The 15,239-nt window shown below is 47.5% G+C and overlaps 1 protein-coding gene across 5 annotated transcripts in view; it reads right to left on the reverse strand.

Annotated features, from left to right (window-relative positions):
- The window catches only part of LOC124794625 (tyrosine-protein phosphatase non-receptor type 2-like), a 75,031-nt gene that overhangs the window by 8,221 nt on the left and 51,571 nt on the right, over positions 1-15,239 (reverse strand). The gene's annotated exons all lie outside the window — the stretch shown is intronic.

A 15,239-nucleotide genomic window follows, 5' to 3' on the forward strand; every position in this document is an offset into this window, starting at 1 on the left:
CACAAACCAGTACTACCTATGTTACAAAATTTGATACGAAATCAATCTTAGTGATATCGGTCTTCTGACTCTTCCTATCGACTGGAACAACCAGCACCTTCTTCTAAACAAGGGGGTGAGATCCTCCTGTATTCAAGAAACAATATAACTGACACCCAACAACATACTGTGGCCTTTCTTCTATCAACTGATTTCAGTTAATTCCACACTCATGCTTTTGTGTCTTTTCAGATTCACTTGCCAGAAAAATGAAGGAACTGCATTACAAACTACTTTGGTGCAAGTTTCAAAAACAGAATTTAGTATTTTGGTCTTTGTTTAATCATTGTTTTGGGTGCCATAATGTAGAATGAGCATTTGGGAAGAAGAAGAAGAAGTTGTAGACCGTTTCCTTAACTGATAGGACCAAAATGTTCTTGGATTTTTGTGAAGTCAACAGTTCATGCTTTCAGATTCGAGCTGTCCTTTTGCTTATTTTGACTACATTCTACTTTGTCAGCAGTGGTTCTGCTTTGTTTGAAGCTGCTGTGCAGTCATCTCTGATTTTGTACTAGATATGTAATATTATTATTGAATCATGATGTGTCCTCCTCAAACTTCATAATGTGTTCCACTGCCCTTACTTATGAACCACATGGCTTACAATAACATGTAAATTATGTTTTGAATCATAACCACATATGATGTCAGAGTATTGTATCACTGAATGTGGTTTGAAGCAATTGTGTTCAGAGTTATTTCGAGTATTAGCTGTACGATTCGTCAGTTGGTTGGTTGGTTTTGAAAGGGGGGGTGGGGTGGGGGGGAGGTGAGACTGACCAAACTGCTTGGTCATTTGGTCCCTCGTTCCAATTAAAATAATTCCACTATCAGGCATCTAAAACCAGTCCTAAAAATCGATATGTTTCCACTACAGTGAGTGGATCGTCATTAAGGTAAAGTTCTGGTTCTGGATGAACAGTGCAATGCTGACAGAAATGCATGACACACGACTTCGTGGCTGAAAAATGAAAGCCATGGGCTAGAGCCCATGACTGTGCCTTTAGCTGCTGCTAAGCAACACCAGTACTGGAGGAGCAGTACAAAATGAATTAGTCATCCGCATACAGAGAAGGTGAGACCAACGGCCCTACAGCTGCCGCTAGGCCATTAATAGCCACTAAAAACAGAGACACTCAATACGTAGCCCTGTAGAATACCGTTCTCCTGAATACAGAGGTGTGGGTTGGAGTGGGCGGGAGGGGGGCGGAGGGGCACTATGGGAGGCATCAACTTGGACCTTGGACATGGAAAGTACAGAGCAACAGGAAGTTTTGGACAGAAATCGGGAGCGGGCCCGGGAGACCCCACTCATACAATGTGGCAAGGTCATGTCGTATGCTTTACGGAAGTAAAAAAAGACAGCAACCAGGTGCTGGCGTCTGAAAAAGGCTGTACAGATGGCAAACTCGACGGACACAAGGTTATCAGTGGTAGGCCACCTGACTCCAGGACCCAACCCAACCGCCGACACACCATACGTTCCGTTCCAGCAGCTTACAAAAGGAAAGTGGGTGAGGCTGATGGGCTGGTAGCTATCCACATCAAGTGGGTTTTGACCGGGTTTGAGCACCAGAACGATGGTGCTCTCCCATCATTGCGATGGAAAGACGGCATCGCACCAGATCCGGTTGAAGATGATGGTGAGATGTCGCTTGTAGTCAGACAAGAGATATTTAATCATCTGACTGTTGATCCAATATGGCCCAGGAGCTGTGTCGGGGCAATGTGCAAGGGTGCTGAGGAGCTCCCACTCTGTAAATTAGACATTATAGGGTTCAGAATGAACAAGAGGAATTCCCTTTCCATCCACCGTTTGAGGGTGCAAAAGGCTGGGGGGTAGTTGCCCGATGCAGACGCTCGAGCATAATGCTCAGCAAAGTGTTTGGCAATCGCGTTTGTGTTGGTACATAACATGCCATTCATGTTAATGCCAGGGACACCTGTCAGAGGTCTGGTACACAAAAAAAACGTCTGATCTTCGTCCAGACTTGGGAAGATGACGTATGGCACCAAATGGTAGACACGTATCTCTCCCAACACTCCTGTTTCCGTCATTTTCTAAGCTGGCGAACGTGGTCACGGAGCCGCTTAAAGGCTACTAGGTGCTCTAGGGAAGGGAGCCGCTTATGTCACTTTAGTGCTCACCGACGCTCTTTAATTGCCTCAGTGACTTCCAAAGACCACCAAGGGACTGTCTTTCGCCAGGAGCACCCTAGAGAATGAGGGATCACGTTTTCCACTGCAGAAACGATCATTGTAGTGACCTGGTCGACGACAACATTGATGTCACCATGTGGGGGAGAGATTCGGCGGTGACAGCAGATGTGAAGACTTCCCAGTCTGACTTGTTGAATGTCCAAATGGGTAGGTGTCCGTGGGCATGATGCTGGGGAAGTGACAGGAATATGGGCAAATGGTCACTACCACACAGGTCTTCATGTGCTCTCCAGTGGATAGATGGGAGAGGGCCAGGACTGCAAACCAGAAGATCAGTGGCCGAATATGTGCCATGTGCCTCACTGAAATGTGTGGAGGCACCTGTATTTAAGAGGCAGAGGTCAAGTAGTGACAGTAAATTTTCAACCTCCCTCCCTCCACCAGTAAGCATGGCGCCACCCCACATGTGTGTTAAAATCTCCCAGGAGTAGGAAAGGTTTAGGGAGTTCATTCATCAGTGCAGCCAATACATTCAGGGGTACTGCACCATCTGGAGGGAGATATACATTGCAGACAGTTATTTCCTCCGTCATCCTTATCCTGACAGCTACAGCTTCAAGAGGGGTTTTGAAGGGGCACAGGTTCACTACATATTTAGTTCAGGACATAGAGACAAACTACACCTGACACACTATTTCAGTCATTATGGTTCCCGTAATTTCCCTTATAGCCATGGAGGGCAGGGGTCTGTGTTGCCGGGAACCAGATTTCCTGGAGGGCAATGCAGAAAGCAGGTGTAAAGCTTAACAGTTGCCATACCTCACCCAGGTGGTGGAAAAAAAAAAACGGCCGCACTGGAGGATTATGTGATCATGAGACTGGGAAGGCATGAAACACTCAATGAGGCAGTCTATGCCTCAGGGACACCTGCTGCCACCTGATGAGTACCGGTGCGATTGACATCCATTGTGTCTGAGGGTCCAGCGAGATCTAGGTCCTCAGCGGATGCCAGAATTGCCACATCATCCTCAGACACAGAGCTTGTAGTTAGTGGTGGTGTGGGTGCCACCACAGTGCCTCAGTTCTTTGGGGTCTTTTTCTTTTTAGTTTTCTCTCACTGCTCCTTTGGTTTGTCCAGCTGGGAGGGCTTTACTGATTTAGTCTCAGGGACTGAGGACCGTGAAGCTTTATGACCAGCTAGATACCTGTGGCTGCTTGAGCCACTGGCGGGAGTCAGCTTTGCCACTGGTAGGAACCTGGGAAGGGAGTGACCGAAGGGATCCCTTCCTGGCAAGAGGAGCCGAAGGAGACATATGCTTCTCCGGCTGAGAAGTGGGGACTGACGTCCCCGGTGGTTGGAGGGGTGTTTCTCCTGAAGGAGGTTGTGCAGGAGCAACAGGGAGGGAAGTGCCCCCCACCATCAAGGGGGCAGGTGGAGTCTGATGGCTCTGAGAGCCAACTGTACGCAGCGGAACAGATGATTGTAGAACCACTGTTGTAGCGGCGGTGTAGGTTGATGTCATACGCACAGGATGTAGCCTCTCATATTTTCTCTTAGCCTCAGTGTAGGTCAGTCGGTCCAGGGTCTAGTATTCCATTATTTTTCTTTCTTTCTGGAGAATCCAACAGTCTGGCAAGCAAGGCGAATGGTACTCTCTGCAGTTGACACAGATGGGAGGCGGGACACAGGAAGTACTGGGAGTGAAGCACATCCACAATCCCAACAGGTGACGCTGGAAGTACAGTGGGAAGACATATGGCCAAACTTCCAGCACTTAAAGCACTGCATTAGGGGAGGGATATATGGCTTGACATCACAGCAGTAGACCATCACCTTTACCTTCTTGGTCAATGTGTCACCTCGAAGGCCAAGATGAAGGCACCAGTGGCAACTTTATTATCCTTCGGACCCTTGTGGATGCGCCAGAAGAAATGGACACCTTGCCGCTCTAAATTGACGCGCAGCTCATCGTCAAACTGCAAAAGAAGGTTCCTGCGAAATACGATACCCTGGACCATATTTAAGCTCTTATGGGGCGTGATGGAAACAGAAACATCCCCCAGCTTGTCACAGGTGAGTAGTGTGTGACTGGGCAGAGGATGCTGTTTTTATCAAGACTGACCCTGACTGCATTTTGCAGAAGCCCTCCACCTCCTCAAACTTGTCGTCTAAATGCTTCACAAAAAAACCGAGGTTTCACTGACAACAAAAATTCCCCATCAACTCTCGTACATACGAGGTACCAAGGTGAATAAACTTTGCCTTAACCTCCTGGCGTTCCTCCCATGGTGTGACCGGGGGGAGAGGGGGTGGGGGGACGATTTGGGGTTGTATTTCTTAACATTGAAGTTAGACCTTGACTGCTTAGTGAGACTGCTGGTGTTTGACCACCAGCAAGAGATGATGTACTATGCTCCATGGTGTGTCATCCACCCTCATGCCACCCACTCTGACCAGGGGCCCTCTCCACAGGCACCAACCAGCCGCAGCAAAGGCCACCTGGCAGGATGGCCATTGTCGGGAGTCCCGATGCCCCTGGGTGATGGGCACCTACTCCTTGGCATATGTGGGGAGTTAATGGCACAGGCATCAGCAGAGTGATCCCTGTGTGGTCAGGGGGCTACAACCAACAGGGTACATAGCGGCCCCACCACAACGGACTGGCTACCGTGCTGGATATCAGGCGCAAACAAGCTAACAAGTCCATTATCGCTGACAGCACAGAAAGCGATACTGCACAGAGGTTGGGGGAAAAAACACCCAGGAGTGTGACCTCGCCCAACAGCTGGAGAATGAGCAGAAGTGCAGCTCCATGTCGACGAAGGATGCGAGAGGTCTCAGCGCATGATTGACACTATGCACCATGTAAGGTGCCTCTCCCTATTGGCTCGCTCTTCAGGAAAATTTGGAAAAATGGAGGTCAAATCCTACAGGGGCCATCACACAAAGGCTGAAACGTGTGAGGCTACTTTTAGTCACCTCTTACGACAGGCAGGAATACCTCGGGACTATTCTAAGCCCAGACCCTCATCACTGGAGAAGAGACAGCGGGTGGCCAAGTAGCAGTGGTACAAAACACGCACGCACGCACGCACACCCCTTACTACTTGCCGTTTGCCTAACCATTTTTATCACACTTCTTAGGCGAATGTATCTTTCTACCTTTCTTAACGTTTTTTTGAACACCACTGGTTAATGACACACTAAGTTCATGCCTGTTTGCTGCCAGCAGATCCAATGTTTCCTTCTGAACTGCTCTAAATAATTTTCAGAAAATACGATCAGCACATCATCATTTGTCCCTGCATCCCACTCCAAACGTGTGTCTACCTTTCTACTATAAATAAGTGTGTCTTCCAGTCTGTATATGGCTGACTGAAATCTCTCAGCTCTCTCTGAAGTTTTCACCACTTTGATACTTTGTGTGTGTAGATTAAAGTGTAACATCCAATTACTATTTTATGCCCACCTTTGGCACCTATCTTCACCCAGATTATCTTCTATTCAAATTATTTATTTCATTAGACTTTACAAAGCCTTTTATACTAATAAATAAGCCACTACCATTAGTGTCTAACCTTCCCTTTTGGTACCTATTCCATTCTGCATATAAATCAGTGCTCTTTATTTCTGTTTCCAATAAACACTCTGTTTCAAATATTACATTTGTGTTGTATCAATAAATGAGTGGCAATAACGTTGGGAACTTGCCCTTAATGCTTCTGCATTTAACCAATGTTATTTTTAAATTTTATCTTCCAGATCTACAATGATTTTTATTCCCATACAAAACAACTACAAGTGACCCACACAAGGCTTCTTTTTGTACGGTATCTAACTGTTCATCTGGTTTACAGAGGAATGACTAATCTGAAAACCCTCTTGTGCATGCCACACATACTTTGCTATTAGAGCAGCTGCTTCTTGAGCAAAGTGTGCCACTGGCCTATCAACAATGACCCTACAATTATACACCAATAGCACAGATAAAAAATCTGCACCCAAATTCTTCAAAGAATATGTCACTTCTGGTTTGAACTCACCATCTGGCTTCAAAAAAGGGAGCTAATGTTGGTCCCCGAGAGTAATTCATCAAATTATAAGCTATTGTTTCACCTTGCAAGTGACACTAATCATCAGTCTGACAGCTGAAAGGAAACAGGCTGGGTTCTGAGCCTAGGTGACAGGCAAGGGCCACAAAATGAAGTTGGCTACACTTAGCTCATTCAACTGATGTCAGCAATTTCTGGACTGTCTATAAATGAATCCAACTATGACTACCTTTGCATATCCAGTTCTTATGTGGCAGGTACAAGTTATGAAGTTTAACTGTGAATTTTCATTGCATTTATTAATTGAATGCATTTCCTCACGGTGTTTAATAATTTGTAACACGAGCAAGCTACAAATTGTAGAAAACAGTGTCTATAGAAGCGGATTGTAATGAGCAAGTTGAAACAAGATAACTGTTGTTGTTGTTGTTACTACAATGCCAATAATATTTCAGCCTCTAAAGAATATCTGTCTTATGGATGTTATTGGCAATATTGCTTCTTCTGTGTGAGATGATCTCTCTTTATCCACAAATGCTAAACTATTATCAAATGCATTTTCAGTGACATGTTTAACATGTTACTGCATTTTGTTGTTTTTTGCTTATAATTAAAATACGAGATTTGCAAGCTTAGGAAATTACTATTACATTACATGGATTTTGCAGAGGTACTGTTCTGTTAATAATATCACAGAAGTATACATGGTAAAACTGAGTTCTTCGACAACTTTTACTAACATACAGGGCTATTACAAATGATTGAAGCGATTTCATAAATTCACTGTAGCTCCATGCATTGACATATGGTCACGACACACTACAGATATGGAGAAAAACTAATAAAGTTTTGTTCGGCTGAAGCCGCACTTCAGGTTTCTGCCACCAGAGCACTCGAGAGCGCAGTGAGACAAAATGGCGACAGGAGCCAAGAAAGCGTATGTCGTGCTTGAAATGCACTCACATCAGTCAGTCATAACAGTGCAACGACACCTCAGGACGAAGTTCAACAAAGATCCACCAACTGCTAACTCCATTCGGCGATGATACGCGCAGTTTAAAGCTTCTGGATGCCTCTGCAAGGGCAAATCAACGGGTCGGCCTGCAGTGAGCGAAGAAACAGTTACAGGACACGTGTATCTGGACATGCTGGAAAATTGGCTCATGCCACAACTGGAGACCGACAGCGCCGACTTCATCTTTCAACAGGATGGTGCTCCACCACACTTCCATCATGATGTTTGGCATTTCTTAAACAGGAGATTGGAAAACCGATGGATCGGTCGCGGTGGAGATCATGATCAGCAATTCATGTCACGGCCTCCACGCTCTCCCAACTTAACCCCATGCGATTTCTTTCTGTGGGGTTATGTGAAAGATTCAGTGTTTAAACCTCCTCTACCAAGAGGTGTGTGTGTTTGAGGTTTACGGGCGCTAAACAGCGAGGTCATCAGCGCCCAAACGCATAAAAACAGGAACACATGTAGTGAAGGGACAAAGACGAACAGCGAACAAGGGGAACAGCTAAAAGACACAGACCTGATGCAGTTCCAAATCCTCACATACAGAGGCAAAACAAGAGGAGAAGGAGTGCACTAAAAAAGGAAAGGAAACAAGGAAGGGAGGACAGAAACCGAAGGGAAACAAAAAGGTATTCGTGACTGGCGGACCTCTTACCTAAAATCTGTGTGAGCCAGTCATCCAGCAGCACATTAAAACCCTCACCCTAAAATCCGTGGCAACAAATTGGACAGGACACAAAACCATAAAACCGTAACCACAGATGATGCGTCGTCTTTCAAAATAGAGGGCAAATCCGGTGGCAAAGAAACCACCGCCCTCTGGTCAGAGAATAAAAGACAATCAAGTAAAATGTGGTGGACAGTAATCTGGACGCCACAAGCACTGCAGATTGGGGGATCCTCCCGCCGGAGTAAAAAACTCTGTGTGTAAGGACTGTGCCCGATGCGGAGGCGAGTGAGGAGAACCTCATCCCGCCTGCATGACTGGTAGGACGTACGCCAAGGCCGCGTGGTGGCCTTGACCAGACGCAGCTTATTTTCACCGACTGCCAGCCACTCCTCTTCCCACTGACGCAGAATGCGAAAACGCAGGAGGGAGGTAACAGCACGGAGGGGGACGGCACAGTCAACAACGTGAGGGAGGGAACATGCATCTTTGGCAGCCATATCTGCCAGTTCGTTTCCCCTAATACCCACGTGCCCCGGCACCCAGCAGAAGGAAACCTCCTTCCCCTGCTGCTGCAGGTGGAGTAGGGCATCATGGATGTTCTGGACGACCGTATCCGCTGGGTACAAGTGTTGCATGGTCTGAAGGGCACTCAGGGAGTCAGAACAGATGAGGAACTTACGACTGGGGACACATCTCATCTGCTCCAATGCCCGCAAGATCGCAAACAATTCGGCATCAAAGATGGTAAACGCCGCAGGAAGCCGTAACTTGACGAGTCGATCAGGGAAAACAACAGCACAACCAACAGAGTCCCCCTGTTTAGAGCCATCTGTAAATACTGGTACATGGTCGGGATGCTGGTTTAAAATATCATAAAATAAGGAGGTAAAAACAAACGCAGGAGTGCAGCTCCTCCGGTACTCCGACAAGTCTAAAAGGACGCTGGGCCTCTGGAGCAACCTGGGAGGCAGGCGAGGAAAACCTTGTCGTTGGGGGGCCACACGCTCCACACCAAGGGACTCAAGCAAATGCTTGGCACGAATCCCAAATGGTCTCGTTGCCCTGGGACGACTGGAAAAGAGACGTTCCATAGGCGGTCGGGCAACGGTAGGGTACGCAGGGGAGGTAGGACAGGCAAGGAATTGACACACCCGTCGCACCATGAGGAGTTTCCGCCGGATGGCGAGCGGCGGTTCCCCTGCCTCAGCACACAGGCTGGGGATGGGACTGGTACGGAAGGCACCAGTAGCCAGCCTGATACCCTCATGGTGTACTGCGTCAAGAATCTTCAGATACGAAGGCCTTGCTGACCCATACACGGTGCAACCATAGTCAAGACGCGGTCGGACGAAAGCCCTATAAAACCGATGGCTCAGACACTTGCCCCAGGGGTCGCATTCTGGAAAGCCTCATGGTGTCTGAAGAACTGTGCATCCTCAACTCTGGTGCTCCCACTCATTTCTGTACTGCTTCTGGGTCGTCGTCAGCTATTGACCGATGGCTCAGACACTTCAAAATATTCAGTGCCTTCAGGGCCCGCACCTCGAGGTCTTTAAGGTGAGGCAACCACGACAACTTTGAATCAAAAGTGAGGCCCAGGAACCGCACAGTGTCGCTAAAAGGAAGAATGGCGTCCCTCAGTCGCAATTCAGGGGACGTAAAAAGATGTCGAGAACGATTAAAATGAACACACACACATTTGTCTGCAGAAAAGGTAAAACCCGTCTTCGCAGTCCATGCCTCTAATCGCTGTATCGTAAGCTGCAACTGCTGACTAGCAGTGACAAGACTGGAGGAAGAACAGAAAACAGCAAAATCGTCCACAAACAAGGAGCATTGGGCAGGACTCCGGATAGTGGACGTGATACTGTTAATGGCGACGGCAAAGGGGGTGACACTTAAAATGCTTCCCTGAGGAACACCATTCTCCTGCACATACAAATCAGATAGCACATTACCAACCCTATAGCGAAAGAGGCGGTGGGAAAGAAAGGACCGAATGAAGATGGGGAGACGGCCACGAAAGCCCCACTCATGGAGTTGATTGAGGATATGGCGGCGCCAAGTAGTGTCATACGCCTTATGAATGTCAAAGAATACACCTAGACAATGCTGGTTACGCAGGAAGGCCTGCTGGATGGCCGCCTCAAGCAGGATCAAGTTGTCTATAGTGGAACGACATCTCCGAAAGCCACACTGAGAGGGGCTAAGAAGCTGCCCGGTCTCGAGCAGCCAAACCAGGCGACGATTGACCATGCGTTCCAACGTCTTCCCGACACAGCTCGTCAAGGCGATACTTCGATAACTACTGGGATGCGTTCGGTCCTTCCCTGGTTTGAGGAGGGGTATCAAAATCGCCTCCCTCCACGAGTCAGGGTACGTGCCGGATAACCATATCATATTAAAACAATTCAGGAGAACTTCCTTGGAAGGCAGTAACAAGTGCTGCAGCATGCTATACCGGATTTGATCACGACCAGGTGCAGTATCATGAGCCACAGACAGCGCCGAATCCAGTTCCCACATTGTGAAGGGGCAGTTGTAGGGTTCAGAATTTGGAGACCGGAAGTCCAAGTGACCCCTCTCGATGGCAGTGCGGTAGCGGCAGAAATCTGGATCACAGCTAATAGTGGCGGTAGATTCCGCAAAATGCATGGCCAGTGTCTGGGCAATGTCTCTCGGCGCCGTGAGGAGACTTCCCTGATGCAGCAATGCCGTGACAGGTAGCTGGCCGAGTTTCCCGGAAATCCTCCTGATGGCTTCCCATACTTTCGTAGAACCAGTGGAGCGGGAGATGGAGTTCAAGAACGATTGCCATGACTGTCGTTTGCTCTCTTTAATCACGCGCCGCGCTTTAGCCCTTGCCACCCGAAAGGCTGCAAGATTGTCAGCTGTGGGACAGCACTTGAAGCGGCGCAGAGCTGCACGGCGGGCTCGGATGGCTGAGCGGCACTCAGGGGTCCACCAAGGGACAGGACGCCTCTTGGGATGACCGGATGACCGTGGGATTGACAATTCAGCAGCATGGGAGATCACAGCTGTAACATGGTCTACCCATTCGTGGACGCTGGCACGGTGTTCCAAAACAGCCAGTTGGCTGAAAAGTGTCCAGTCAGCCCTGCAGAGGTACCACCGGGGCGGTACCGGAAATGCCATAGCCTCATCCAGGAGGCGAATCCAAAGGGGGAAGTGGTCACTAGAATGAAGGTCAGCATCAACCTCCCATAGAGCAGAATCCGCTAGTGCTGGAGAGCAAAAGGAAAGGTCAATAGCTGACGACGACCCAGAAGCAGTACAGAAATGAGTGGGAGCACCAGAGTTGAGGATGCACAGTTCTTCAGACACCATGAGGCTTTCCAGAATGCGACCCCTGGGGCAAGTAGTCGAAGAGCCCCATAAGACATTATGAGCATTGAAGTCCCCCAGAAGAAGAAATGGGCGGGGAAGTTGGCCAATAAGGTCCGTGAGAGCCTCAGAGTCTATCGCATCCTGAGGGGGTAAGTAAAGTGAACAGACTGTGAGCCTCTGACCCACAAGAAGGTCAACTGCAACTGCTTGCAAGTCTGTAACGAGAGGGAGCTCAGATGAGGGGTGCATGTCACGGACAAAAACCGCAACACCACCCTTTGCCCTTTCCCCCGTCAGATCATCTTTCCGATAGACGGTATAGCCCCGTAAAGAAGGAGCGTCAGTGGCCTGAAAATGTGTCTCTTGGAGACATAAGCACAAAGGGAACTCACGTACAAGGAGTTGTAGTTCGGCCACATGCGTCCTGAACCCATTCAGGTTCCACTGTAAGATGGGAGCCAGTGATCAGGGTGGCTGAACTTTCACCCTGCCTCTGTGTTTTGGAGGAGAACCCGTACTAGCCGGAGATTTATTCCTGGGGCGAGAAGAGCGCCCCCGGTCGACATCAATGTCCATCAGCTCCGATGACGACCCACGGGAGATGTCAGACAGTACGATGGCCTCGTCATCGGACCGACCCTGATCAGTCTCCGCAGGTGGCAAAATCTTCACCTTCGGCGTCGTTGTCTTAGGGGGCTTAGAATGCAGAGCCATGTCAGCAGTTGGAGCTTTACTCGCCTGGGCAGAAGGTGCCATAGGGGAAGAGGCAGGAAGTACCCCAATGTCAGCAACCACGGCCTTGTCCGACGTTGCGGGGAGAGCTGCAGGTTGCAAAACAACCGCAGCAGCACAAGTGCACTGGCAAACGCAGGTATTAGTGCTAACACTAGCAACCTCCGTTTGCATAGCAACAGTGGCCATTTGTACTGGTTGTTTCAGGGCGGAAGCGAAAGATGTAGTAAACACAGGAGGTTGCATGGCCTTAAAGAGCTTCTTGGCCTCACCATAGGGGATGCGCTTAGATGTTTTGATCTCCTGTATCTTCCGTTCCTCGAGATAGATGGGGCAGACCCGGCTCCAGACAGGGTGACTCCCAAAGCAATTCACGCACTTCACAGGCGATGAACAATCGGCTCCTTCATGGGCAGGCTGACCACATTTACCACAAGTGGCTATCCCATTGCACCCCAATGTAGTATGCCCAAAGTGCTGACAGTTAAAGCAGCGCATTGGGTTGGGGAAATATGGTCGTACTGGCAAACGTAACAACCCCGCTTTAACATGCTCTGGAAGTCTCGGGCAACTGAACGTGAGAATAAACGAGTCGGATTTTACTAGGTCCCCATCGACTCGCTTCATAATACTCTGCACGTCAAAAATACCTTCGTCAGCCCACTCAGATTTCAACTCGTCTGTGGAGATATCCACCAAGTCCCTACATGTTACAACACCCTTACTATAGTTGAGTGTGGAGTGGAGCTCGGTCTCGATAGCGTACTCTCCGAGACTGGGTGCTTTCCGAAGAGAAGCGACTTGACGGGAACTAGAAGTCTCAACTAAGAGAGTACCATTGCGCAGTCGCTTAACAGATTTCAGTGTACCTGCAAGTCCCTCAAGACCCTTCTGGATGTAAAAGGGAGAAACCCTCTCAAAGCTACCCTCCTTTCGTTTAATAATCAAAAACACATTCTGAGTTTCAGCATGTGCTCTGTTACGACAGTCTGATATATCTCTAGCAACACCAGGAGCTGGAGGACTCGCAGCACGAAGTCGCTTTTTCGATGGGGTGTGTTTGCCTACCAGTGGCCCACCCAATCCACTGGTAGGGGGAAATGTAGAGGTCGAAGGGTCCATTGCGGTCCCACGAGCAGCTAGGGAACTAAAGGTCCGCTCAGACAGAGCCCCGCGTGCCTGAGTAAGCCATATACAACTGGGGTGCGGCAGGTGCCCCAGAGGTTGCCCGCTTGCGACTGTTCCACCCCAACAGCCATGCATCTTATAGGCGCGCAGCACACCGTAAGACTGAGGGTTTTTTATAGAGGTTTACCTTCCTCGCAATCCAGGCAGTCAAGCCAAGATTACCATTCCCCGCAGCACACAACATTCCACCGCCGCACCATACGGTGGTCGCTGAAGCATGTCCGGGGGTTACGGTGACAGGAGACCGGCGGCGCTGACCAGTCCCCAGCTCAGGACCCCGGGGTCGCCAAGCCTGTACTCAGCAAATGAACGCTGAGCCCCTGGGGGCCCCTCTACCAAGAAACGTGCCAGAACTGCGAGCTCGCATCAACAATGCTTTCGAACTCATTGATGGAGACATGCTGCGCCGAGTGTGGGAGGAACTTGATTATCGGCTTGATGTCTGCCGAATCACTAAAGGGGCACATATCAAACATTTGTGAGTGCCTAAAAAAACTGAGTTTTTGTATGTGTGTGCAAAGCATTGTGAAAATATCTCAAATAATAAAGTTATTGTAGAGCTGTGAAATCGCTTCAATCATTTGTAATAACCCTGTACATACAATTGATTACTAGTTATTTATTAAGAGAAATAGTTACTTAAAACATTCTTAATCCATGGTTGAAATTTTAAATCACCAGTTAGACCTAAAAGTTTTAGTGGGTTGGGTTAAGAAGTAATTGTGGTTTAGATTGTCTTATTTCCAAAGGCTGCAAAGGGTATTTATGTTATTTATAGTGTGGACTCGACAATTCAGTTAGTAATTTATATCACTGTTCTAACAGATTCTGGTAGGGGAGTTGCCACAAACATTAGTGGATTAAATAATAACAGGAGGAAATACAAAAACTAAATGTAGCTGCAAGAAGTGCCCTTGATAGTTTCAGTTAAAGAGGGCACAATGTTAGTTCTAAACTCATTGGAAGACCTCTGTGTTACTGCTACTCAGCTTTTGGATTCATTTTCTTGGATCTGATCCATTTTGGTGGAGACTGAATGAACCTGGATTATGCTTCTGAATAATCTCAAATGACATTCTTTCAAATGACCATATAGCATACAATCATGGCTTTGCCTTGTTTAATAAAGGCTGATAGGAGACAGGTAATTTTCAGTGTTTAGTTTGAACTTCCACACTAAATATCTGTGTGTGCCTGTCTACTGCTACCCAGTAGTTCCAATTCAATGATTATTTCCTTTAAAGATGTCTTTCTCAAATTGTGCAATATTGCTGACTAATTATTGAAAAACAATGATGTGCTGCTCTGAACATAAAAACACTATAGCCTTTCTGTTATAAACATACAAAACAGGCCACAGAAATCTTTTGGTTCCCTAGTGGTGAAATACAGAAATAATGGTGGACTTAATAACAAACAAAATTTTTGTCTGGCACACATTATTTCAGCAGAAGACAAATTTTCTCTTCACCAGCACAGTAGTATGTGTGACAAGTCACAATGCACTCTTCACACAAGGAAAGAGTGTGGCCACAAAATGAAACACAAGCATATCTCAATTTTGTAGAATAATTCAGATTTTTGTACCGATATGCTGAAGACCACAGTAGATAGTAAGCAAATGAAAATAGATGAAAAATATAGTTACAAATTGTTTCTCATATGTTCCACAGTCTTCTGACGTGCACAAAATTTGTCATGGGACATTGAATTACAAAGGAGGAAATACATAGAGCTAATACCATAGAACAGAGCGTAGGTTTCACTTATATCACTGCAATGTTATCCACTACCACTGGAAGCTTGCAAGGGGTCACCTAGAAAATGCACGTGCAGTAGGGCCTACACTAATGTTACAAGCTGGGACAACATAGCAATCTCCAAAATAAGATAGAGAATTTGTACTCTTCTATTCTCATCTTTCTAGGGCAAGCTATATTAAAGAATACTGGAGCGAGCTATGTTAACCAACAAACCGAGTAACTACCCTCTGGCTGGAACTGAAAAGAAGGGTGATAATATAGTGTT

This window comes from Schistocerca piceifrons, chromosome 4 (assembly GCF_021461385.2).
Source record: "Schistocerca piceifrons isolate TAMUIC-IGC-003096 chromosome 4, iqSchPice1.1, whole genome shotgun sequence".
In the NCBI taxonomy this organism is placed as follows: Eukaryota; Metazoa; Arthropoda; class Insecta; order Orthoptera; family Acrididae; genus Schistocerca; species Schistocerca piceifrons.